Here is a 24,522-nt window from a genome sequence, read left to right as displayed (position 1 = left end):
TGTGTCCCCGTTTCATATCCCTCCTATCCGATCGATAAACTTTTACTTAGTCGCGGCAATACATACACACACTCTTTACAGATGCACGGGCCGAAGGTTGTGCAGTCTACTGATCATTCAACAAGAGCCAAAGGTTGTACCGCTCATGACAACTCTACACGAACTGATGATTGCGCCGGCTAGTGACCATTCTATCCTGGATTCCTCGAGTCGAGAAAGTCGCACCACGCTAGATATGGGGTACAGACTAGGGGGGCGTTGCTGATTAATGGTCAGCTGCATCCCAATAGGAAGTAGCCCGTGTCGGGCACACGTATAGAGCATCGAAGACTGCAACATACCAATTATGAGAACACTTGTAATACTAACCTCGAGCCAACCGCGAGTAATCGGTTACATATTACTAACATAGTTGTAAGACAAAAATTGTCAAAATATTGGACTCCCGGCCCCGTCAGGCTAACGCCACATGTGCCTTAATAAAAAATATATTTTGGAAAAAAAAAAAAAATAAAGTGTAACTCGATTATTTCATGAATCATTCGGTTGCAATCCCTCGTGAACACTGAATTATTATTTACGGTATTAAATGACGTCTTGCAATGCAATGAACCTTCGTGTGACTGCACGAAAAGTTCATCTATTGATTATAGTATGTATGTATTGGTGCCGCGTCGCATCAAAACAAATCATTCAACAGATTAGCAACAGCCAGTTTAGCTCAGATATGTTCGATTAGATACCGCGCGTATTCAACCAAACAATCAGTTATTTTTGCACTCGATCAAAATCCCGCGTTCGGAACGATGAAATTCACAGAAATCTATCTGGTGGCCAACCTGCGCACGTACGATTACAGCAACACGATCCTGCTGGCGGACGACATAAACACGATCGTGACGGAACTGCTGGGCGCGAGCGACCGGGACTGTCTGGAGTGCTGCGAGCAGATGCTAGTGCTAGGTCTAATTCTAGGATTTGCTCTCGAGACGAGCCGCCACAGGGTGAAGAACTACGCGGAGCTAGAGGAGCTGTTGCAGTTTCTCTGGGGCAGAGCGGCCGAGCACGAACGGAAGTGGATCTGGGTGCGGGATGTTGGTAGTCGCGAGATTATCAACAAGATTGCCAAGCGGATCCTGCTGGGAAAGGATGGGGAAAAGTGTATGCGAATATTGAGGCTATTCTTCAAGAAGTGGAGCAACAAGGATGAATTCAAAAAAGTATTCTTCGAAGTGAGGCGAGAGGTGGCTTGGAAGCAGGCCGCAAAGGATTATTTGTATGTGAGAGAGGGGGCTGCCGCCGATGTGACCGAAACGCTGGAAAGTTACACCAGAGCTGATGCGATGCTCAGTTGTGACTCGGCGGAAGCAGTCGAGAATGCAGCGGAATGGAGCTTGAGCTCATTGGCGAAATTTGCCAGTATTAAGTCCGACAGCTCTACGGTTGTAAAGAAAGTTCTCGCCGGAATGTTGGTACACATCAATATTGGCGATGAGAAATACCATCAGTGGCAATTGGATGACATAAAAAAACTCACAAAAGATCCACAGAAATTGGAAGAGTATCAAAACCTAATGAGCTTCTCGCCGTTTTACGATGTGAATGTCGCTTTTTTGAAGAAACACCACCAAAAATTGAGAGAGAAAGATCTCTTGTTCGATTCGCACACGGTTCTCCTGTGTCACCTAATTTACGGCAAACACAAAAATCCCAAATTCCTGGAGGAATTCCTCAACGAAGCAACCTTTGGCGGGTCGAAAAATTTCAACAAAATCTTAGCCACGCTCCAGAACTTTAGATATTAGTAAACATTGTGCCGCATTGGTGAGAGTGTAGGGACCAACGCGGCACGACCCCACAAACACAATCTCAAGTGAAGAATTACTGGAGTTAATGGACATGCCCTGCGCTTGTGAATGGAATAAACGAGGCGAGACGATAATAACAGTGAATGTGTGTCCGACTGAGGGGCAAAATCCTCAATGCGACATCGTTTGTCGGTCGATTTCGTATTATACCCGGATTAGTTGCGGTGAAGCAAGTGACGTTCGCTTATCAGTTGCTATCGGGTGGTGAAGACAAAGTTCAGTTCGATCACCGATAAGTAGTGGGTACCCGGATCAAGCGGAAATTATTCATGAGACATCAATCGATGCACAAGGTTAGTGTTTCATTCTGGTGTATGTGAAAACATTCCTTCGGATCTGTTGCTTGTGGAGTATATGGGTGGGGATAAGCGAAAGACCTGTCGAGCGCGGCTCTGTGGATATGGAAATGAGTCCAAAATTATCTTCCAAAAAATTGGCCTTTTGCCAGAAACCGTATTCACCAAACCCTCCGGAGGGTGACATCATTTTCGAGTTATTTTCTGTGCTCGTGACGCATCCACTGCAATGTCTGGGTGAGCGAGCGGTTTTGCCCTTGTACAGATAGCGTAAAATCTCGCGCTGCTCCCATACAGCAACATGTCTCTACCAAGGCCTGCCGGAGGGGCCCAGAGGAAACGGAGTCAACAAACAAGTTGTACAGTTAAGGATGATTTAGACGATGCCAGTCAGCGCTCTAGTTGAAGTATCCAGTGAACAGAGAACAGACACTCGGTTCAAGTTATTTGTACCAGTATCGAACAAGTAATTGGCCTTTAACTGGAACAGAGTGTCTGTTCTCTATTCACTGGATACTTCAACTAGAGCGCTGACTGGCATCGTCTAAATCAGCCTTTAGGTTCGTGCGCTGTCATTAGGGTGCAAACCGCGGTTTAATAGTTTCCATAGACACTGCAGAAGAAAGTGAAGTGAAGCATTAATGCGGTCTGTAATCTATGATTCGTACAACTATTATATTGTGAACCGTCTCCAACATTGCTGCGCTGTGTATTCATGGTGCGATACTTCACTGATGATGATGGTGATCGAGATGAGAAGTCAATCGGGCGCAGTGATAACACATAAAGTAACGAATGCACGAATGATCGAGTCTACTGCATGGAATCATCACAGAGAAATGACATCAGAAAAATGATGTCAACCTATTGATTTGGAACCAAGTTATCACCGGTGGTCGTGTTCAACTCGACATTCCATGGCAGTGATTCAAAAGCATACCGTGAACTTATCTAAGCGGTGCAAATATCTCGCCCATGGTGTGAATATAGTGAGAGGAAAGCACAAAGCAGAACATCAGCAGCAATCTTATAAATCTCATTACAGATGGTCGCTACAGTCTCACTATTGTTAGCTGAATTGTAGAGCATGCAGATACATAAACTTTTGTACCTGAATAATTCAAAATTGTTGAATAATAAATTTAATGCGAATTACGAATCATCTGTTCGATCTTTTCCACCACAACGAAAATCTTCCTTCATTGGTAGGCAGGGTAGGCAATAATTCCAAATGAAATCGGCAAATGACAAAACATTAGTATTTTGGATTCGAATGAAAGTTTGTATTTCGTTTGGGTTGGAGGAAATATGAGTTTTCCACAGCATTTGGGAATTTTTTGACTCAAGTGTAACTTTTGAAAAGGGCGTATCGATTTTAGTAAGAGAAATCTTTGATAATTTATATCTCAAAAACTATGAGATGAGAACTATGAGAACTTAAGATGTACCACCCCCAACGATAGATGAAGTAAGGAATGCTATTAAACAGTTGAAGAACAACAAGTTAACTGGCAAAGATGGCATCGGAGCAGAACTTATCAAGATGGGCCCGGAAAAATTGGTTAGTTATCTGCATCGGCTGATTGTCAGAATTTGGGAAACAGAACTACTACCGCAGGAGTGGAAAGATGGGGTTATTTGCCCTATCTTCAAGAAAGGGGACAAACTAGACTGTGTAAACTTTCGTGCAATCACCGTCCTGAATGCCGCCTACAAAGTGCTTTCCCAAATCATCTTCCGTCGTCTATGGCCACTGACAAACAGATTCGTGGGAAGTTATCAGGCCGGCTTCATCGAACGTCGGTCTACTACTGACCAAATCTTCATCTTGCGGCAGATTCTCCAGAGATGCCGTGAGTACAGAGTCCATCTATACATCGACCTTAAAGCTACGATTAAGGCTACGATAATAAGGTCGATTCAGCAGCTTGAATCAGCTACAAAAGAACTAAATGAAACGATAGTCTCTGCCTACAACAATAATTGCCCACTGAGAAAAGTTACTTCGACAAGAAACGTTCCTTGGTGGAATAAAAGGTTCGAACGGCTTCGCAAAACGGCGCGTAAACTGTTCAACAGAGCAAAAATTACCTCGGACTGGTCTCAATATAAGAGAGCCCTAACTGAGTACAGTAGAGAACTGAGACGATCTAAACGAAAGTCCTGGGTATATAACTGCGAAAGCATTGATACCCCAATCGTTGCTAGACTCAACAAGACTTTGACAAAAGACCACTCGAACGGGCTTGGATCGCTTAAAAAGGATGACGGTTCGTTCACAAAAACCCCCTCAGAAGTACTAGACTTACTGATGAAGACTCACTTATATTTTCTACATATAAGTCTACATCTGTCCACTCGTATACAAATCCTGGCTATAATGGCGACACAATATGCTCTCGAAGGCGTCTCATAGGACCCGAAAGTGCAAAGGATGTCGCTAACATAGTTGCTGGGTTAGTCTTCACGAGGGCCAGAGTAGTAAACGCGGTGAGATCCTTTCTACCTTACAAATCTGCAGGTACAGATGGGATTTTTCCAGCCCTGATTCAAAATGGAGAATCAAAACTAATTCCGTCTCTAATCGAGATCTTTAAGGCAAGTCTGATACTAGAGCACATTCCTTCGATATGGAGACTTGTGAAAGTAGTTTTCATTCCAAAAGCCGGAAAACGCGACAAATCACTTCCAAAGGCTTTCAGACCAATTAGTTTATCGTCAATACTGTTGAAAACTATGGAAAAAGTATTATATGAATACATAAAGTCTGTATTCATGTCCAAACACCCACTATCCAAATACCAGTTTGCCTACCAATCAGGCAAATCCACAATAACAGCACTACACATGCTTGTGACAAAAATTGAAAAATCTCTCTTGTCAAAAGAAACCGCATTATGTGCGTTTCTTGACATCGAAGGTGCTTTTGATGCTTCTTATCTATCAATGGCACAGGCAACGAGAAGAAGACACTTCGATAATTGTATAGTCAAATGGATCCATGGCATGCTCACACACAGAAAAATCACCTCGGAGCTGGGCGGGTCGTCTAATTATGTGATTGCAACAAAGGGTTGCCCACAAGGAGGCGTTCTATCACCTCTCCATTGGTCACTAGTAGTTGACGACCTCCTGACAAGTTTAGAGGCAAAAGGTTTTGAAATTGTGGGCTTCGCCGATGATCTAGTCATAATGATACGAGGCAAGTTCATGCAGATGGCCTTAAACCTTACACAAACTTGGTGTACCACAGAAGGTCTGAGCATAAATCCCTCAAAAACAACAATTATTCCATTCACCAAAAAGAAAAAACAGCATCTGCAGTCTTTATATCTTGGGGGAGTGGAAATAAAATGCAGCGCTTCAGTGAAATATCTAGGTGTTATCCTAGATGCTAAACTCAACTGGAATGCGCACTTAGATGCAATAATCAGTAAGGCCAATACAGCCCTATGGGCATATTCTAAAATGATAGGAAGAACATGGGGTCTTAAACCAAAAATGGTAATGTGGGTCTACACTGCCATTGTGCGGCCTAGAATAACCTCATTAGTCTGGTTGCCAAAGACCAAGGAGACTGTAGCTACAAAAAAGCTAAACAAACTCCAACGACTAGCATGCATTGCAATTACTGGAGCAATGCGAAGCACACCCTCGAAGGCACTGGAGGCTATCCTTCACTTACTACCTCTGAACCAACATGTTCAGCTAGAGGCTAAAAAAAGCGCTCTAAAGCTTAAACAATGGAACAAATACTAGACGGAGACAAAATCGGTCACTTGAGCATCCTGAATCTCTTACCCGTAGGACCATCCTCAGAGATGAACAGTGATTGGATGGAACCTAGGACTAACTACGACATTCCATACAGTGTAATCGAACCTTCTCGTTCAATATGGGATGAAGGCGGTCCCAGTGTTCGTAATGGTTCAATCATGTTCTACACTGATGGGTCAAAAATGGGAATCAGAACAGGTGCTGGAGTGTATGGTCCCAGAACAAAAATCTCTGTAGCTATGGGAAACTGGCCAACAGTTTTTCAAGCAGAAATAGCTGCGATTATAGAATGCTCAAATGTCTGCCTTAAAAGAAAATATAGACATGCTAACATCTGCATATTCTCAGACAGTCAAGCGGCACTTAAAGCTCTAAATGCTTTTAAATGCTCCTCAAAAATTGTCTGGGAATGCATTCTCCTCTTACGGCAACTAAGTCGGATAAGTTCGGTACAACTGTACTGGATTCCTGGCCATTGTGGAATAGAGGGAAACGAGCGAGCAGATGAACTTGCCAGGAACGGCTCAAGCTCACCTTTCACTGGTCCAGAACCATTCTGTGGAATATCTGACTGTGTGTTGAAAGGTGAGCTGAAGAACTGGGAAGACCGGGACGTGTTAGCCAACTGGTTGGCGGTACAACTTCGACAGCTTCGACTAGGTGATGGTCTCTCTTGCCTACTGTTCAACATCGCGCTAGAGGGTGTCTTAAGCACTTAAGCACGAAGCAGAGAGAATTGGACTGAAAATCAATGCGTCTAAAACCAAATACATGCTGACTTTCGGATCCGAGCACAACAGGACCCGATTAGGTAGTAATGTAATGATCGACGGCGATGAGTTCGAGGTAGTGGACCAATTTGTCTACCTTGACTCAATGGTAAAGTCTGACAATGATACCATGATACCGCGAGATCCGGAGACGCATCATCAATGGGAGTCGTACCTACTAGAGATGTGCCATCCGCTCATGAGCTGTTCATTCGAATCGCTTCATCATAGTGAACGGATTCGGATCGGCTCGCAATAAAAAAAACGCAGCTCATCAGCTCATTACGGAACTGGAGTTGATGAGCTGTTGAGCTGTTGAGCTGATGAGCTATTGAGCTGCTGAGCTGATGAGCTGTTGAGCTGTTGAGCTGCATAGCTGTGGAGCGCAAAAGCTGCAGAGAGTGTGAATTGCGAGACGCGAAAGGATTTTTCGTCTCCCGCGCTTCATGGCATGACGTCAGTCTGTTTTCGTGTATCCCTCTTCGTACTTTAGCTTTAGCAGAGATGCCAGATAGGAAAAAAAGGTTTTTGTTTTGAAGATATTCAATCGTTCGTTACTTCATTAAACTTTTCTTATATGGCCAAACAAAATAATACACATTATTATATGCTTGTAAATAAATTTAATATATTACATTGTAATTTAAACATTACTGTGGAAACACATACATTTATTTCCGCGTGCTGAATCGAAACAATTCAGAAAACCACCCGGCATAAATGTTGATGATTGATACTGGTCCTTTTGTTACCTTTGTGATCGCGAATAATTATTTCTCGTTGCACCTATTAGTGGATTTATTTTTACATCCTCGGATGCAAAAAAGACGGGTGGGTAATGTCGGTGACATAACCGGAGTGACGTAGGACTATACAAAGGGGACAGCTTTTGCTAAATATATATTTTAAATATATTGTTCTATTTTCTTCTCCTACGTGAATTCCTACCTATCTACCTGAAAAATGGATTAGTTTACTGTTTACTCTTTATGAACATGTTGGGGGTTCTGAAAAGAACCTTTGGTGTTGTGTTTTTGCGTTTTTTTTTACAAACTTGATTCTTGATTTTTTCTGAAGGCTTTGTACTTATTAAATGTTCAACGTCGGGCATCTTTCGGCGTATACACATATCGTACAATCAAAATGATGGCTGTGATAGGGAATGCACAGGTGGTCATCAGCTCGTTCACTATCATACATTTCACTATTGAGCACATTACCGTACCTTAAGCTGTGGTTTCGGAGACGAATGAATTGTAAGATGTGTAGTCTCCGCAAACAAAGTAAATAAAAATGAAAAAGAACTGAGGTTGAACTGAGACGAACTCTACGATCTGTCGAGAAATAAACGAGCTATAAGCGTTCTGAAAAACCAACAGTGAATACAGGGACGGATGACCTTCGGATTAAAGTCCTTTAAAATAAGAACAGAGCAGCAGGAAATACATAGCTCATCGTGTTGCTCCTTAGTTATTTCTCTATGCAATGCAGATGTAACGTCAGTCAATTTTCAACATCAGTTATCAACTAAAGAAAGCAGTTCTTGCTACCGAGAAAATTCGTTAATGCCATCCTGCATACAATGTGTTGTAATTTGAAGCCACTTTTAATTCGGAAACCATACATGGGTTTGTGAAAACTGAATGATCAATTTAAAAAACCCCAACCACCAATAAGTTCAAAAACAAGCATAAACAAAAAAAAAATCAGTTTATATTATATGTCATATTATGTCACTTTAGAATGCATTGGTATTGTGAAAAACTTTTAATAACTCTTCTTTGAAAGGTTAAATGGCCCTGAAAAGCACCGTGTTTTACGTTGGCTGGTTTTGCCAACAAAGCAGTCTGTATAAACAAACTTTTTCTTTCTTCTACCTGCTGCCGTTTTGCGATTGCGTTTGCCACTCGCTGAAACTAGTTTATGCCACCGAACCAAATGGGCTCTGTTCTGCAGGCGGGTTTTCTTATTGTCGTGAGCAGCTTTGCAAGCCATCTCGAGCACTCCGGCGGCCAAAATTCTATAACCGCTATTAGGTATACTGGTGCTCCGGCACCAATCCGTTGATGCGATGCGATGTTAACCCTTTCAGGACCATAAGGTTACGGTACCTTATTAAATCAATTTAGCTATATGTTATGAATCAATAGGCACCCTAAAAACATAATTTATACTAAAAATTCAAAAAACTTTTACCTTTTTTTTTGTTAAATTTATGGCACAAATATGTCCCTATGGTCGCTATTATGTATTGCCAGTAAAAATAATAAAAAGGTACATTCCGAAATATTAAAATAAAAAAATAATTTACAATGGTTACGTGAATATTTAATTAATCCATGATTTTTGCTTGGGACATCGGCGTCCCCGTGGTCGTGAAAGGGTTAAACGATGCCGTACAACCACACTGGTTTACGGTTTGCAAGAAAATGAGATATTTTTTTGGGATCCGCGCGTTTTATACACTAACGGTACACGCTCACAGGATAGAGACAGATCGGCAGACTCAGCCAAAGGGGCGAGTCCAACGAGACGAACGAATGAGCGTTAAAAGGCAGCGATGGCAAAAAAATACATCTAGAGGCGAATGAACTGCAAAGTTTAAAGCCTCTTAAAAACAAAGAAGAAGAAGAAGAAAAATACATTCATTACGATTTGTTCGCTCGTTGGATTCACATGCAGGCTAAAAAGGGTCATTTTCAGGATCACAAAATTATCTTCACTCTAAAGAGTTTATTGTTTTGTTATCATTCGATATCCCCATCTTGTTCGGCTAAACCTTTCTGCTTAGCGATTGCATTTGCCACTCGCCACAGCTTTCACAGTTGGAAAAATTCTTCCCATCCAGCTTTGTGACATATTTTACAATAAATTACATTCAATGGAACGTCGCATTACCACCACTCAGTATCGGATTGGAGGTAATTTTAACCTGTAATTGAACATTTGCGATGACAGTGGTACAGTGTCGACTTTCAATGTATAATTATCATAATTTGGATTTCTATGTTTACAAAAATGTCCAACTAAATATGTCGCATTACATGTCCGTCCAATTAGCTAAATTACTGTACTTTCAATCTGGAAACAATTTAAGAATTGGTGAAAATTGAATAATCAGGAAAGTCCCCAACTATCAATAAGCTCAGAACAACTGCCAAATTCACATACTCATCAGATCCTGGCAAACAAATTATGAAAAAATCAATTTGTGTTTTATTATTATTTTGGATATTATTTTAGAAAGCATTGAACTGTTTTTCGTAAACTCTTTTTTGAAAGGTTTAATGGCCCTGATAAGCGCCTTGTTTTATGGAATGGTTCCAATTTAGAAAACTTTTTATACTCGTGGTTTTTTAAAAAACCATTTCGAACGCCCTCGATGCCGCCTTGTTCTGGATTTGCCACCAAAGCTGATTGTATACAGAACAAACTTTTTTTTTCTACTACCAGCTGCCGTTTTGCGATTGCGTTTGCCACTCGCCACTCGCTGCAACTGCCTGTTGTATTGATGTCCACCGAACCGAATGTGTTCTGTTCTGAATGCGGATTTTCTTATCGTCGCGAGCAGCTTTGCCAGCTAACTCGATCACTTCGGCGGCCGAAACTATATAACGCCGGCTAGGTGGACTGGTGCACTGGTACTAACGCGCTCGGCCTAGCTACCCTTGCGGGGAACTCCAGATCAACACGGTTCGAGCGGGATTTTGCCTTTCCCTTCACTTTTCCTCCTTTACCATGTCTGGACATGGCTGCTTGGGTTGGTTTGTTGATGTGTTGTGATGCGAACCGATGTGGTGTACGGTTTGGCTGAGAATGATCGTTACGGAAGGAAGGAAAGTATTGTATTATAGAGACTTTAAACTTTTGCAGTTCATTCGTCTCTAGCCTTGAGAAAGGCCCTTTGAAAACTCTACTCTACTCTATTACTCTACCCCAGCGCTACCACCTCCGCCCTCTTGCCTTGAGAAAGGCACTCAATCCCTCGCCGTCCAGCTCGTCCAGCAACGATGTTGTCCAGTCGGTGTCCGCACAAAGAATGATCGTTACGGCAGCGGAGCGGGGATTTTTAAGCTGACTGGCTGGCTCGAGAATTACGTATGTGTGAGACTGCGACCAATGTTTCGTTCATTTTTTTCTTTTTCCTTTCCAATCGTGCTTCATTCTATTTCGCTGCTGCTCTGGTTGCCTGTTTTGCTCGGTACGATTTGAGGAGCACAAAATGGACCAATCAAAAATGGGCACATATATTTTGTATTTTGACAATGCTTGATATTTCACAATTATTCAATTATTTATCTCAAGAAAAATGAAATGTTATTCGTTATGATAGATGCGTAGATATATTTCCTATCAATTGATGCAAAAACCTTTGCGATCTATTGAGAAATGCTCGAGTTATAAGCGTTCCAAATCTTGCATTTTTTCCTTCTTGTTCAGTGCCTAGATTTCCATTTCACCCCCTATATATTCCGGTTAGACGTAGTCCTACGTCAAAATTTTTAGACCGGCACTTAGAAAACTTTCAATTTAATATCCTTTATATGTTGTGTCACGTGCGCGACGCTCAAACTCATGTAGACTACTTTAATTTGTTTTAACTAATACAATATAAAAACAGCAAGATAAAAATAAGAATAGTCCATCATCACCAAGATCATGACAGACATAATAGAGATAAATACAAATTTGAAACAAAGGTAATTTAAAAAATTAAATAGTTTACATTTTTACATTTGTCAAAAAAAACCAGGTTAATTGAAAATAATAAAACAAACTGCAAAAAATTTTAATGGGCATTTTTTGCAGTTTGTTTTAGCAGTTTGTTTATAATATGTATTATCCGTTTGTATAAAACTTCATCAGTAACAATCTTCGTCATAAAATTTAAAAAATATATCGGTCGGCTGTCATCGGTCAAAACGAATGCTCGTTACTTGATCTGCTTTCAACCAACAGTCCTGAAAAAAAGTCCTTTTGAAATTTAATCGAGTATCAATGTCAATCTTGATTTTATGTTTGTGTATGAATCATGCTAATGGTGAATTCTACTACCGTGATTATAACAATTGAGGGGCTCGTGGCAAAATGGAGTAAGCTGCATTTTGACGTGGGACTACGTCTAACCGGAATATATGGAGGGTAAAATGAAAACCTGAACACAGAACATGCAGGAAAAAATGAAAGATTTCGAATGCTTATAGCTCGAACATTTCGTACTGGATAGGAGAGATGTTTGCATCACTTGATAGGGAATATTTCTACGCATCTATCGCAACTAACAAAATGTTGTTTTTCATTAGATAAACAATTGAATAACTGTAAAATATTAGGCGTTATCTAAACGCCCTAACTGCATCGTTTTGATTGGCCCGATTTACGGTTTCCCTAACACAGCCATCAAAACCAAGCAGCCTTGGGGAAATCGGCATTGCAAATACATGAAAGTAGGGGGACTTTTGTTCTCATCGAAAAATGTTCCCTAACACAGACTTTAAAACCAAGCAGCGAAATCGGCATTGCAAACACACGAAAGAGCCTAGAGGCGAGTGAACTGAAAAGTTTAAACCCTCTTAAAGCCAAAAAGAAGAAGAAGAACACACGAAAGTAGGGGGAGCTTTTGTTCCCACCGAAATGTGTTCCCCAATAGAGATTTCTAAACCAAGGTGCCTGGAGAAATCGGTATTTCAAATTCATGCAAGTCGGGGGTATTCTTGTTCCGACTGGAATGTGCTTCCCTAACACAGACTTCAAATCCATGAAGCGTGGGGAAATCGGCATTGCGAATTCATACAAATCGGGAGTATTTTTGTTCCGATTGAAATGTGTTTCCCTAACACAGACTTCAAAACCGAGGTTTCTGGGGAAATCGGCTCTGCAAATAAATGCAAACTGCGAGTACTTTTGTCCTCGCTTGCCTTTGTGCAGAGTGGAATATGTCTGTCCTAACATGATCTTCTAAACTTAGGAACCTGGAAAAATCGTGCAGCCACTAGAAGCGAATGAACTTCCCAGTTTCAAGCAAATTCGAGATTCGAGAAGTACACTTTTGGGATGTAAACTTCAGAGGGAAATGTAAAATAAAATAATCGTTTGATAATTTTTTTTTGTTTTTATTGGAAAGATTTTCAGCCTTAGGCTGGTTCATCAAACGTTTGATAATTCTTCCGTACATATATTTTGTTCTAGTCATCATACCAAACGTAAAATGTCCGTCATTAAATTTACTTGTAACGAAGAACAATCAATCACAATAAATGAATTGACTTTACACGGCATTTGTTAATTTTTTTCACTCACAGAGCAAATATATTGAACTCAATTGAATTTGGAAACTGTTTCATTCAATCAAGAATTTAATCAATACAAACGAATGATTGCTAAGCTAAGGTAGTTCCGCGTCAACCTTGCGGTTATATCATAGATATAACCCACTCATTTTTTTTTGACGTAGAACTACGTCTTTCCGGAAGGGTGCCAAATCAGAAAACAGGTCACGTTTTCATGAAATAAAGTTAACGTTAATAACTATTCTCACTGTGAACTAATTCTCATGATTTGCATACCAATCGAATCTCGAATTCTCTAAGATTTGTTTGATATGCTGTACATCGCTAATCCGCTAATTTCTAAACGGTTTCAATTCATGAAAACTGGAAGAACTTCCTTTTTTCCCATACATTTGTTCTGCCGATATGTGTGCTAACACTACCCGTATTTCGAATGCTTATAACTCGAACATTTCTTAATAGATCGGAAAGGTGTTTGCATCAATTGATAGGAAATATTTCTACGCGTCTACAATTAATAAAATATTATTTTTCATGAGATGAACAATTGAATAGCTGTAAAATGTCAAGCGTTATTTAAATGCCCTAACTGCCAAGTTTTGATTGGCCCGATTTACGGTTTCCCCAACGCTGCCGTCAAAACCAAGCAGCCTTAGGGAAATCGGCATTGCAATACATGAAAGTATGGGAACTTTTGTTCTCACCGAAAAATATTCCCTAGCACAGACTTCAAAACCAGGTAGCGTTAGAGAAATCGGCATTGCAAACACAAGAAAGTAGGGGAAACTTTTGCTCCCACCGAAATGTGTTTCCTAACAGAGATTTCAAAACCAAGGTGCCTGGAGGAAATCGGCATCGCAAATACATGCAAGTCGAAGGTATGTTTGTTCCGACTGAAATGTAGGAATAGGAAAATCGTGCAGACTCTAGAGGCGAATGAACTCTGACGTTTCAAGCAAATTCGCGGTTCGAGAAGTACGTACACTTGAGAGATGCAAACTTCAGAAGGAAATGTAAAATAAAATAATCGTTTGATAATTCTTCCGTTCACATATTTTGTCCTAGGCATCATACCAAACGTAAAAGGACTGTCATTAAATTTACTTGTAACGAAGAACAATCAATCACAATGCATGAATTGACCCTACATGGCATTTGTTCAATCTTTGCACTCACAAAGCAAATATATTGATTTAATTCAATTCGTTTCATTCAATCAAGAATTTAATCAATACAAACAAATGATTGCTAAGCTAAGGTAGTCCCACGTCAACCTTGCGGTTATATCATAGATATAACCCACCCTTTTTTTATGTCTGATTTTTATAAAACGTTTAGTAAGTAACCTGCATGGTGTTTTCGCTCCATGTTATCATTCGGGTTGAAGAATACGGTTTTTTTGCGATTTGCTCGAAATTTTAAAAAAAATGCAGCTGACTCCATTTTGCCGCGAGCACCTCAATTGTGATCCTAGTGCTCTTGAATATTGCTTCCTGAATGCTAGTTGGGATTCTTTTTACAATTCGAATAATCCTGATTTTATTGATAGAAATAATGAACGAAAATCTTCTACTCTTCCATGAGTTTTGTGTTCCAGTGACGTTATATAAGCGTAAAAAAATCAACCCATGGTTTGATCTTGAAATTGAAAAGGCGATAGTGGATAGAGACATTGCATATAGAACTTGGAAAAGGAGTAAGTCTCTGTATGAAGCACATTAAAAGAGACTAAGGAACAGAGTTATCTGAAAGATAAATAAAATGGGTGGGTTATATCTATGATATAACCGGAAGGTTGACGTGGGACTACCTTAGCGTAGCAATGATTCGTTTATATTGATTAAATTTTTGATTGAATGAAACAATTCCCGAATTCAATTGAATTGAATATATTTGCTTTTTTGAGTAAAAATATTGTATAATTCCATATAAGGTCAATACATGCATTGTGATAGATTATGTTTTTCGTTACAAGTAAATTAAATGACAGTCCTTTTATGTTTGGTATGATGCCTAGGACAAAATATGTGAACGGAAGAATTATCAAACGATTATTATATTTTACATTTCCTTCTGAAGTTTGCATCTCTCAAGTGTACGTATTTCTCGAACCGCGAATTTGCTTGATTTGATGAACTTCAGGCACTTGCACAAAGGCAAGCGAGTACAAAAGTACTCGCAGTTTGCATTTATTTGCTGAACCGATTTCCCCAGACATCTTGGTTTTGAAGTCTGTATTAGGCAAACACATTTCAGTCGGAAAAAATGTCCCCGACTTTCATGTATTTGCAATGCTGATTTCCCCACGCTCCATGGATTTGAAATCTGTGTTAGGGAAACACATTTCAGTCGGAACAAAAATACCCCCGACTTGCATGTATTTGCAATGCCAATTTTCCTAAGCTCCATGTATTTGAAGTCTCTGTTAGGGAAACACATTTCAGCCGAAATAGTCGAAAAAGTCGAAATACTCCCGACTTTCATGTATTTGCAATGCCGATCTCTCCAACGCTGCTCGGTTTTGAAGTCTGTGTTAGGGAACACATTTCGGTGAGAACAAAAGTCCCCATACTTTCATGTATTTACAATGCTGATTTTCCCAAGGCTGCTTGGTTGGTTTTCATGGCTGTGTTAGGGAAACCGTAGATCGGGCCAATCAAAATGAGAAAGTTAGGGCGTTTAGATAGCGCTTAACATTTTACAGTTATTCAATTGTTTATCTCATCAATGTACAAGATTATGAAATCATAAATGCGATTTTTCCTATTGATTCCAACGCAACGGGATTGGATTGTATACCAATGAAATTCATAAAAATGACCTTACCATATGCCCTTCCTTCGATCAATCACCTATTTAATTCCATAGTTTCAACATCTATTTTCCCCCAAGCATGGAAAATAGTCAAATTTATACCTATGAAAAGTCTACTAATTACTTCGATGTTTCTAATATTAGTTTAGTTAGTTTCTATTAGCATTCTCAGTCAGGGCTCGGCAAAGTCATTGTCAACTGAGGATAGTCAGCTGATTATCTGACTGACAATATCCGTATTCAGTGAGTAATGACTTTTGGCTTCTTCACGCAGTTTCTCCGCCAAAACGACTAGACAGTCAGTCGAGCGTTGAGTCGCTATCTTCCTCTACTGTCTCGACTATATAATTTCATACTTCCCAGTTAAACTGTCTTCATTGCATTTTGAAGTGACTACCCCCAAAACGAATTCTTTCTTCTCTTTCTCTCTCCCATGTATCATGTATGCATGTATCGATGTTTGAGCTCAACGTGGTTTGACAAACGCAACAGCTAGATATTTTTGTGTCGTACACGAAAATTGCTCACACGTATAGAATAGCGTGCAGTGTGTGTGCGCTATTTTGCACGCTATATACTAACACTAACGCGAGGACCTTTGTAGCATACCTGATAGCTGTCTAAGTCCGTTCACGATGGGTAACGGATAAACCGTCCGTTAAATACTTTTTTGCATTAGAAATCAAGTTTTCGTTCCTTTTTACATGAACGTAAAAATAAGATTGCGTACGCGAGTAACGATTTCGTTCTTAGGGGGGTATACATGTGGATTGAAGTCAGTTGAATGAAGAGGCAGATTTGTAGTCGCGTCAGTCAGAATAAGTATCGACTAGAATAATGCAGTCATCCTCGCTCTCAACGCTAGTCAATTCATTTTCTAGCCAATTCACTTTCTGTTAACGGAGACTGCCGAAGTAGTCCTAGTCGAAGCGAAGCTACTGATAGTAGAGTCGGTCTTCATTTTTCACCTTCGAAGATTTCGGGCCCTGCTCCGCACAAAAAAAGATTTGCCTGTACAGCATGCTCAACATTAAGTATCTTGTTAATCCCTTCCCGTATTATTTAATACGTCACACATCAAGTGATTTCACTACTCTGCTGAGCGTTCTAGCGCCCTATATTATGCAAGTACATCACGAGTGAGACTCAGTGTTGTACGGAAAAGGGTGAACTATATCGTCGGGAATGCCTCCCACAACTTTGGGTTCATTATGCGAACAGCGAGAAAATTCATCGATATCCATTGCTTGAAATCCATGTTCCGTATGATAGTTTGCTCTACATTGACATACTTTGTTCAGCGATTTCGAATTTCCGTAGTACCTGAATGGATTCAACAGAATCCATGCAGAAGCGGTTCTTTAGGTTCGCTTTACGACGTTTATCATGGAACCACCCTCATCACTGCCGTAATCTCGCAAAGTGACGCAAGCGCCAGAAGGAAGAATTTCCAGAACGAGGCTTTCCTTAAAATTGCCTGTTTAATCAGTAGAGATGAAACGGATATCCGGTAACTATCCGGTATCCGGCAATATTTGCTATCCGGACGGATACCGGATATTCGAAAAAATCAATAACTTCTCATTAACACAAGACATTTTTTTTCAAAATTAAATAAATTAATTCATTAATACTATTTTAACACTAAAATTTTATCGGTATAAAATGTGTACACTTGATGGAAAAGCAATGCCATCGTCTTGATTTTTGAAAAAATGCAGTTTTATTTAAGCTATGTTACCAACGTCAGTTTGTTCTATTGATAAATGAAATATTTGACAGAGCTTCTAAGTATATGATTTGTAGTTCTAAAACAAAATTGCTATTCTAAATGTGACACTGCGTGAGGGTGAGCTGTTATTGATTAAAATATTGGACATGACGAGCTTCTCGGAAAGGTGTTTTTGACGTGGGACTACGTCTAACCGGAATATATGGGGGGTAAAATGAAAACCTAAACACTGAACATGCAGGAAAAAATGAAAGATTTCGAATGCTTAGAACTCGAACATTTCTTACCGGATCGGGAAGATGTTTGCATCAATTGATAGGGAATATTTCTACGCATCTATCGCCATTAATAGAATGTTATTTTTCATTAGATAAACAATTGAATAATTGTAAAATGTTAAGCGTTATCTAAACGCCCTGGCTGCCTCGTTTTGATTGGCCCGGGTCACGGTTTCCCCAACACAGTCATCAAAACCAATCAGCCTAGGGTTAAACGGCATTGAAAATAGGGAGAATTTTGTGCTCACCGAAATGTGTTCCCTAACACAGACTTCAAAACCAAGCAGCGTTGGAGAAATTGGCATTGTGAATACATGAAAGAAGGGGAGGCTTTTGTCCCCACCGAAATGTGTTCCCTAACAGAGATTTCAAAACCAAGGTGCCTGGGGGAAATTGGCATTGCAAATACATGCAAGTCGGGGGTATTTTTGTTTCGACTGAAATGTGTTTCTCTAGCACAGACTTCAAATCTATGGAGCGTGGGGGAAATTGGCATTGCAAATAGATGTAAGTCGGGGGCATTTTTGTTCCGACTGAAATGTGTTTCCCCAACACAGACTTCTGAACCAAGGTGTCTGGGGTAATTGGCATTACAAATTCATGCAGGTCGGGAGTATTTTTGTTTCGACTGGAATGTATTTCCACAACACTTCCAACACTTTGTCCGAGGCATCATACCAAATGTAGGAGGACTGTCATTAAATTTACTTGTAATGAAGATTATAATCTATCACAATGCTTGAATTAACCTTACATGGCATTTGTTCAATCTTTTCACTCACAAAGCAAACATATTGACTTCAACTGAACTCGGAAATTGTTTCATTCAATCAAAAATTTAATCAATACAAACAAATGAATGCTAAGCTAAGGTAGACCCACGTCAACCTTGCGGTTGTATCATAGATATAACCCACTCATTTTTTTACAAGAAAGAAGGCATGTAACTATCACTAACGTCCATTACGAAATTTGCTGTCCCTGCTCGTTAATCCTATGCATCTATCACAGTGCATGAATTGCATAGCATTTGCTCGAACTCTTTACTTACAAAGCAAATACATTAAAGCCCCGATTATCAACGGAATGGTGTGCCAAGGCCACTGCGGATAACGCAATAAAGGACTTAAAACGAAATTCAAACAGGAAAAAAAAAATTTTAACATGAAAACTATGTATTGTCAATATCGAAACCAATCAACTATCCATCTGTAAGGTCGTGTACACAAATGATCAGATAATGTGAAAGCCATGACCAAAACAAAAGAGCAAAGAGTTTACCAATCACTGACAAATTTCGGTAAATTACTATGGAACTCCCTTTCGCCTACAACGCGGATCATCCGCTCGCAAATAATCGAGTTCTACTGTATGTTTAATTCAGTTGAGCTCGGAAATTGTTTCATTCAATCAATACAAACAAATGATTATTAAGCCAACGGTAGTCCTACGTCAACATTGCGGGTGTATCATAGATATAACCTAAAGGCTGATTTAGACGATGTAAGTCAGCGCTCTAGTTGAAGTATCCAGTGAACAGAGAACAGACACTCTGTTCAAGTTACTTGTACCAGTATCGAACAAGTAATTGGCCTCTAACTCGAACAGAGTGTCTGTTCTCTATTCACTGGATACTTCAACTAGAGCGCTGACTGGCATCGTCTGAATCAGCCTTAAGTGGTGCGGACTCAATCCACTTCATTTTCAAGCAAATTCATACATGTTTTCAAGCGATTTCTTGCAATAAATTTTCAGACCACCAGAGATGCCAGAATAACAAATATGTCTGTAAATTTACAGACATATCTGTAAAACACTTTTTATTTTTGTTGCAGACTTTTTGGATATAACAATATTTCACAGGTTTTCGAAAAATAAGAGGCTCTATTCATCACTTCGAACATATTTGACTCACCGTATGATATTTCTCCATAGTTTTAATACAGAAAAGTTATTATATTTAGTTGATATCAATACACATGACGTTAGGCCAGCGTTACTCAACCTGCGACCCGGCAGACTTTCTGGTTGGCCCATCTAGTGTGTATGAAGTTTGAAACTCATACACATAAGCACTTTTGCCCTGACATCATTGCAGACGAAAGAGAGGATACGATTGTTCACAATTAATGAAAAATTGCATTCACTGCAGGTAGGGAAAAATCTTGAACGAAAATTGTCTCTGATAAATATTTTCTGTTCTGGATAAGATTGTTTTGCTGAAATGCAAGAAGATTTATAGAAAAATAATTAAGTTAGGGTCAGGACTATATCTTCTAAGTATTTAAACAACATCGAATAAAAATTTTCATTCTATTTTCAACAACTTACATTTGCTTTCGGGTCTGCTTATGACGAAATATGGGTTACTGTTCGATATTGTTACCACAGACATGGTTCATGGCCGTGTGGTGATCTAAAACTTGTATAGCATTGCATGACGGATGGAAAATATACATTACATTTTCTTTTAAATTTCACCAACGACGAGACCGCAAGCCTTGGTGGATGTCCAATATATCAACGAAGCAATACTGATTTTTATAATAATCAACAACGCGTATGTATGTGTATGTATGTATGTGTAGATCGTTGAAACATTTAAACACACCTACAACACATAAGTTGTTTTTTATTTTACAACTAACATATTCACTAGAAATATTTTTTATGGCAGAAGTACGTTTGCCGGGTATATATACAGCCATTCCATGCAAAACCGATGTAGTGGTTCTCAGATTTTCGTCAAAGGTGGTATTTTTGTTCTTTAACCCAAAACATTAGACTTGTATTTTTAATTTTTTCATTAGGAAGCCCATTTCCATTTTAGGGTGGTCAAAAAAACATTTTTCCCACTTTTTCCCAAAAATGACAAATAAAAATTAATAACTTAATAATAATTAATTAATAAAATTAATAATCTACATCGACTCTCTCTTTTGGCCATAGCTTAGCCTCAAATACATTCCCAGCTGTATTTGACAATGTGGAAGACAGGTCAGAACCTCACCTATCAGATTCTATAGCAAACTTAAATTGGAACGATTTTGCAATTGAGTTATTAACTAAAGAAAAAGTTGATGAAGAGAAATCGATCAAGTCACTTACACCCCTTGCATTCTAAGCCCCTCATATAAAATTGAAACCTAGCCTTTTATTAAAAAATATTTAACTTGCGAAAAAAATAATTTTATTTTAGTAATTATTTATTGTAGTCGTTTTTTAGTTTTTTTATGACTTTGGACTAGAGGGCGCTATTTTTTTTTTATATTTTCTCTAGAAAGCTGAGGATTTTTTACATAACATATCTCGACATCAGAGATGCTATATTTTCGTTTTTTAGATATGATTTTTCAAAGTTAACCGGTGGTTCGAAAAATCATTTTTCCCCCTTTGTCCAAAAATTACTCTGCAAAAAATCATAACATTTGAACTGCTGAACCGATTTAGATGATCGATATATTAAATTGAAGCCAATAAGCAAAATTTGAAAAAATATCACACTTGCTGGAAGATTGGATTCTAGTCGCATAGGTCTAGTTTAGTCATATAGGAATTCGATGGATCGATGACTTAGAACATGTTAAATTTACAAAATTGTTACTCAAAAACGATAATTATAGCATCTCTGATATCGAGATATGTTAGGTTAGCTTTCCATAAAAAATATAAAAAAATGTAGCGCCCTCTCTCTTTAACCGAGAAAACTATGAAAAACTAATATTACAAATTACAAACACAAAAATACATTCGCTATCCAACTCTTGACGAGTAAAGTTCAGTTTCGTTATTGTGCGTTGCCACTTTTACTATTGTGCGATTGGTATAGTGTACGAGTGAAGGTCATTGCTGTCCGCTTTCGAATTGACCTTTTGTGAAGTGGAACAAAGGAAGCAGCGCTCTTGCAGCTTGCAGCCCTTGGCGGCTGTTGAACATTGGCATAACGGGATCGCCATCGTGTGGCTGTCGTTAACGGGAATTATCATCACGTGACCGTGTGAGCTATTCTTGTGCTATTGTGTTGATCCATAGCGCGTAGCCTCTGTCTCTCCCTGGTTAGGGCAGTAGAGCGCAGTATCGGAACAACTTTTATATTAAGGTACACATATTTAATATTAATATTATTGTTCAACTCATATGTTCATTGCTTAATATTATCATCATAATTTTTTGTTTGTTTTTTTGTTATTTTTTTTTTGAGATTATTGTTAAAATCAATAATAGATTAGAAATAAGACACAAATTTTTGTAAAATGGAGAATAGTGGAGGATCTCCAGAGATGGAGATCTCCGATAAAGAATCCCATTCAAGATCTGGGAAAAAACATAAACGAGTCCCTCAAAAAGAAGATAATTCTTCTGGGGACGAATCTGCTCATCCTTCCAAGCCCCCCTCTAAGAAAATAGCAAGCCTCCCTTCTGAACCCACTGTTACTTCCACTCCCCCTCTCCCATCATCGATTTCGCTTCCCCCTTCTGATGTTTCCGATCCAACCCAATCCTCGTCCTCGTCCTCGTCCTCGTCTTCTCCCTCTGTTGTCTCCGCTCCACGTGTCAGAGTTTATCCAGAAGATGCACCTGGAACTGGCCCGTGGGTTGTTTTCCTCCGGCCAAAACCAAAAGGAAAAAGCCTTAACGTGATTCAGATCAGATCTGGCCAGATACACTTCTGTATCTGAAATTCGCAGGGTTAGACCGAACAAATTGCGGGTTGTCGTGAATGAACGGAAACACGCAAACGAGATTGTTGCTGACCAACACTTCACTCTCGAATATAGAACATTTATACCCTCCCATAACGTAGAAATTGAGGGGGTGATAACTGAAACGGGTCTGACGAGCGAACAAATAAAAGCAGAAGGAAAAGGCAAGTTCAAGAAGCTCCCCTCAATGGAAGTGAAAATCTTGGACTGTCGCCAACTCGGGAAACTTTCCCATGATGGGGACCAAACTAAATTTACGCCGTCCGACTCGTTTCGAGTCACCTTTGCTGGTGCCGCCCTCCCTGACTACGTTATGGTGGACAAATTGAGACTACCTGTGCGACTCTTCGTGTCAAAGCCCATGACTTGCAACAAATGCAAGTCAGTTGGTCACACTTCAGATTATTGTGCCAACAAGGAGCGCTGTGCCACTTGCGGAGAGCAACATGAGGGGAAATCCTGCAGTGCGACTGAGCATAAATGTCCATATTGCGGGGGATCCCCACACGAGCTCTCAGTTTGTGAAACTTACAAGAGTCGCTGGGAGAAACAGAAGCGCTCTTTAAAGGAACGCTCGAAGCGCACATTTGCGGAAATTTTTAAGGGCGCTTCGCCACTGACCCAACAACAAGAACAACCAATCTCAACACACAATACCTTTTCCACGTTGCCAGTTGATGAAATGGAAGCGGACACAGCTAGCGTGGGCACACCGTTTATTTTCAAAGGGAATCCCCGGCGCAAAAATGTGACCACTCCCAAAGTTCAAGAACAAGTCCCCCCGGTGATACCCCCAGTTCTTCTTCTTCAATGGCACTAACGTTCCTAGAGGAACTTCGCCGTCTCAACGTAGTATTACTTTCGTCATTTTTATTAGTACTTAGTTGAGATTTCTATGCCAAATAACACGCCTTGAATGCATTCTGAGTGGCAAGCTCTAGAATACGCGTGATCACAGTGCATGTCGGAGGAAATTTCTTTGACGAAAAATTCCTCCGACCAGAACGGGAATCGAACCCGAACACCCGGCATGTTAGTTATGACGCTAACCTCTCGGCCACGGGAGCACAATACCCCCAGTTAGCTTGCCTAAAAAATCGAGTGCAGCGGACAAGCAAAATCAGGTTCCTCCTGGCTTCCGTGGGAATCGTTCACCTTCGAACGACCCAGCACTCGAGGGGACATCAAAAACCCCAACTGTCCCTGTTTTTCCGTCCAGCTCAACTTCCCAATCGGGATTTATAAAGTTGTCTGACCTTTTGGATCAAATCTTCAAGTGTTTTAATGTTTCCGACTCCATCAGAACCCTTGTCTTCTCAATGCTTCCAGTAATCAAGACAATTTTACAGCAATTGATGCAAACATGGCCCCTCCTTGCAATGATTATCTCTCTTGATGTCTAATTTAGATAGAGAGGTCGGAGATATCACTGTTTTTCAGTGGAATTGTCGTAGTCTTATCCCTAAATTGGATACATTCAAATTTTTAATTCATAACTTCAATTGTGATGTTTTTTGCTCTGTCCGAAACTTGGCTTTCTTCGCGAGATGATATCTTTTTCCACGATTTTAATATTATACGCTTGGACCGTGATGACAGATACGGAGGGGTGCTATTGGGGATCAATAAGTGCCACTCATTTTTTCGAATTGACCTTCCACCTATTGGAGGGATCGGAGCTGTTGCTTGTCATGCAAACATCAGAGGCAAAGACCTCTGTATTGTCAGCTTGTATTGGCCTCCGAGAGCTGCGGTTAGCCGCAATCAACTTGTTGACATGTGCTCACTCCTTCCTGAGCCACGATTGATCTTGGCAGACTTCAACTCTCACGGAACTGCCTGGGGGGAACAGTACGACGACAATCGTTCATTGTTGATATATGACCTTTGTAACAGCTTCAATATGACCGTTTTGAACACTGGGGAAACAACACGTGTGCCTAAACCTCCTGCTAACCCAAGTGCTCTTGACCTCTCGCTTTGTTCGAATTCAC

The 24,522-nt window shown here is 39.9% G+C and overlaps 1 protein-coding gene across 1 annotated transcript in view; it reads left to right on the top strand.

The window, feature by feature from the left end:
* The first annotated feature begins 706 nt into the window (after positions 1–706).
* The window catches only part of LOC129761946 (anoctamin-1-like), a 97,818-nt gene continuing 74,002 nt past the window's right edge, over positions 707–24,522 (top strand). Inside the window, exon 1 of the mRNA XM_055759806.1 lies at positions 707–2,161. The gene's annotated coding sequence lies outside the window, so the exon portion shown is untranslated. The remainder of the gene's footprint in view (positions 2,162–24,522) is intronic.

The sequence above is a fragment of the Toxorhynchites rutilus genome, chromosome 1 (genome assembly GCF_029784135.1).
Source record: "Toxorhynchites rutilus septentrionalis strain SRP chromosome 1, ASM2978413v1, whole genome shotgun sequence".
Classification (NCBI taxonomy): domain Eukaryota; kingdom Metazoa; phylum Arthropoda; class Insecta; order Diptera; family Culicidae; genus Toxorhynchites; species Toxorhynchites rutilus.
This window is presented reverse-complemented; position numbering and strand designations above follow the sequence as displayed.